This window comes from Dendrobium catenatum, unplaced genomic scaffold, assembly GCF_001605985.2.
Source record: "Dendrobium catenatum unplaced genomic scaffold, ASM160598v2 fragScaff_scaffold_827, whole genome shotgun sequence".
Lineage (NCBI taxonomy): Eukaryota > Viridiplantae > Streptophyta > Magnoliopsida > Asparagales > Orchidaceae > Dendrobium > Dendrobium catenatum.
In genome coordinates, this window is record NW_021319289.1 from 848,846 (window position 1) to 853,349 (window position 4,504).

Here is a 4,504-nt window from a genome sequence, read left to right on the forward strand (position 1 = left end):
AGGTTTAGGTTATTACTATTTAGTGCTCAACTTATTTTATGTTTTCGAGTTGACTAAAAATCTTAAGCCTAACATTAACAATTTATTCCAAATTTTATAATAAAATATCAACTAAAATTTTTTTCTCCTCCAAATTTTAAAGCCTAATATAGGATAGACTGAGGTATTTCTAAATTATTTCAAAATTTGAAAATGCCTCCTACTTCTCATCCTTTGTACTCAAAAATTGATCCAATCCCAATTGAAATCCCAATATCCTTCCTTTTATATCACTTCTCAAAAATCTAAAATAAAAATTTTAACATTATTTTAATCAAGAATATCCTTAAGAAGCCTAATCTTCCTATGATATAATTAACTACAAAGGCTTGCCTTTGTACAAGATTTAAAATCCTAAATAAAATAAATCCCATTTTATTTTAGCTCCTAAATAGGATAAAGGAAAATTATTCTTTTGGAAAAAAAATTAAGATTAGATATGATCATTATCGTCATATTCAAATGATTAAATAATAGATGATATTTTCTTTATTTGAAAAATAATATCATTTATCTTTATGACTTTGATTATAAAATTATTGATAATACATCTAGATTATCGTAATATATATATATATATATATATGTTATATATGTTATGGTAAAGATGTTTGTGATTTGGACTTATAATGACTCCTTAAAAAATTTATTTAACTGGGTTATTACATAAAGGAGCATTGCTACCTGCTTTCAATCATGCCATTTATTTCCTTCTTCATGATATTAGAGAAACAAATCCTATAAACCATCAACTTTGGCATTGATTGGTTGATGAGGGATTGAAAATGATATTGATAAGGAAATTCTTCTCATAGCATTTTTTTTTATGTTAGGTTCACATAAATGCGCTAAAAATTTGAGTGATCAAATTAATAATTATAAAACATTTAACAACATAAAAACTAAAATTAAAATTAATTTGTAATTCATACATAATTATTTAATTGATAATAAATCAAATAAATTGAAAATTATCCAGTCAAATGAACACAACAACAACAACAAGCCTTTATCCCACTATGTGGGTTCAGCTACATGAATCCTTTTTCTCTATTATGTCCAGTTAAGATTCAAATTCTCATCTAAATCTAACAAAGAAATGTCATTTCTAATATTTTCTAACCAATTCTTTTTCGGTCTATGTCTAGCTTTCTTAACATAAGACAAATCTAATACATCTACTTTACAAATCGCGTCATCAGAAGGCCGCCATTTTATGTGACCAAACCATCTAATGAAACTCTCTCTAATATTATCTTCCACTAGACCTACTCCAACCTTTTCAAGTATATGCTCATTTTGTATCTTGTCTCTAAGAGTAATGCCACTCAACCACATGAGCATCCTCATCTCTGCAACACTTATCTTAAAATTATGCTTCTCTTTTAATGGCCAACATTATCTATCGTAAAGTACTACAGGCCTCACTACCATTTTATATAATTTTCCCTAAAGTTTGAGAAGTAATTTTCTATCACATAACAAGCCTGATGCATTCCTCCACTTCAACTATCCAACTTGATTTCGACTAATAATATCCCCATCTATTTCATCATCACTTTGCACAATAGACCCATGATATCTAAAATGTGTACTCTTATTTATAACTTGATCATCCAAAGTCACAATCCCCCATCTAGATCTATTATTACTAAAATTACACTCCATATATTCAATTTTAGATCTACTCATCAAGCATAAACCTTTAGACTCTAAGGTTGTCCTCCATAATTTTAGTTTACCTTCAACTCTTTCTAGTCTTATCAACATCAAGGATATCATCAGTAAAAAGCATACACCCAGGTATAACCTCTTGTAAATGTCTAGTGTGAACATCCATGACTAAAGCAAAAAAAATAAGGGATTAAGGCTGATTTTTGATCTAATCCAATTGAAATAGGAAAATCTTTGGTCAAACCACCTTGTGTTTGAACCCAAGTAATAGCTCCTACATACATATCCTTAATGATTTGAATATAAGCATTATTAACCCTTTTTTTATGCAGAACTCTATATAGCACTTCTCTTGGAACTTTATCATATGCTTTTTCGAAATAAAAAAAATCATATGCATATCCTTTTTATTCTCTCTATACTTCTCCATCAAACATCTCAATAAATGAATAGCTTCCATAGTAGACCTACCTAACATGAATCCAAATTGATTTTGAGAAACATTAGTGTCGCGTCGTAACCTGTACTCCATAACTCTTTCCTATAGTTTTAAGGTATTACACATTAACTTAATTTCTTTATAATTCACACAATCTTGTGCTTCATCTTTATTCTTAAAAATATGAGTCAGCACACTCATTCTCCACTCATATGACATTTTTTTAGTCTTCAAAATAATATTAAAAAACTTAGTAAGCCAAGAAATTCCTTCATTTCCTAAGCATTTCTACACCACTATTAGAATATTATCAAGTCCAACAGCTTTTCCACACATCATTTTCTTTAAAGCTTTTAACTTCGATTTTACTAATATGTCAAAGTCAATTTCATTCTCATAATCTTCATTGAAAAGTTTAGCAAAATATCTCATCCACCTTTGTTGAATATCATATTCTACTAAAAGCACTTTTTGATCTTCATCCTTAATACACTTCACTTGAACTAAATTCTTACTACTCATGTCTCTTTATTTAGCTAACTTATGAATATATCTTTCAACCTCCTTAGTATCTAATCTATTATATAAATCATTAAAAGTTAAAATTTTTGCATTGCAAATTACTTTCTTAGACTCCTTATGAACCACTTTATATCTTTCCTAATTATCAGAATTTTTATATTTAAACCAATTTTTATAATAAATATTCTTATTTTTTTTATCTTTTCTTGCACATTTTGATTCTACCACCAACTATTTTTACTATTAGTAGATTTTTCATTTGATGCTCCAAACATTTCTTTTCCAACATTCTTAAAATCACTAGCTATTTTTTCTCACATAATATTATCTTCCACATCAAGCCAAAATGAACAAATTATAAAAATTATAATAATATCTAAAATATAATCTGGATAAATATGGCTAAGGATTGATCCACTTTATCTTTCTTTTCATAAGGCTCGAGTCTTAGGCAAACCCTACTCTATCACTTTAAAAAAATATCTTATCGCTCATTTGGCTACTAAGGCTTCATTTGGTATGACTTTCTTATTACTTTGCTTTTTAGATCACAACCATAATTTTAGTAACTTTTTCATTATTTAAAAAAAATTATGTACTAAGAAGCTACTTTTTGCAGCAGCTTTAAAAAAAATTTACTTTTCCTAGAATAGTTTTATAAACAACTAGCCGTTTGAAATGTACCCTAAATCTTGGATCTTGAACTTGCCTCCATGAATTTTAGTGTGAACATTGCATTAAAGAGGGAAGATAAATTATATGTTAATTGAATAAAGTTTGACTGGACTAATATCAATATCAATTGATGCATTTGATTTAAAGAAAATGATATTATCACTAAAATTTAAAAATAAAAGTACTCTTTTTTTTTTTTGTTAAAACCCACGGAGGGGCCTATGCGTTAATAGTAATAAAATAGTACATAGTCCTTAAGGGAGACTAATCACTCACTATGCTTCAACGAGCTACAAAAATAAAGAAGAAAAAATCTAAGAGCAAAAGTCTTCACTACGAAAAAGTGTAAAAGAACCTAGGAACATTCTACATATGCTACAGGAAAGCATCCAAAAAAGAAAGCTATAGATAACGAAATGAGGCTCGAGCTTTCTACAAAAATGGGTAATGATCGCAGAAAATCAAATCACCTATGTAATTGAAACCAATTCTTTCCAAGATCAATAATCTAAAATTTTAAATTTTTCTAAGTGCATAAATATCACTTGAGCAAAGAAATACAAAATAAGAAAACATCTAAATTGCAATAATAATATTAGCTTTTATGTAGTCTAAATGAATAGACATGAGATTAAAAATTCTAATTATAACAAGTTATAAACAAATTTTAAATTTAGAAAGACTAGATTTTCTAATGAAATTAATCTCAAATTACAATCTAATTTAAGCACAATTAAGATTAAAAAGACTAATGAAATTCATAAAAACTAAACACATTTAAAAAACAATCCAAATTTAAAGCAAATACAACATATATTGATATTAATGAAAAAGATTACAAAATCATTTCATAATATCAATACTAAGGAAAATACACTGAAGTTTAAAACAAACTCAAACAAACACAACTAAAATAAACTAAAACAAACACTAATACAACAAACATCTAGAAAATCATCACTCAAATTTCTATTCTTCTGGAGGAGGAGGAGGAATGCCACCAAATAAGTTGAAGTAGGAAGTCATCAACATAACATTGGTATTAATTTCATGAACTTCATTTCTTATACTACCAATGTCCTATTGCTGCTGCTGAAGTTGAGCATCAATTTGATCAAATCGTTGATCAAAATGAGTCTCAAGTCTATCAAATTT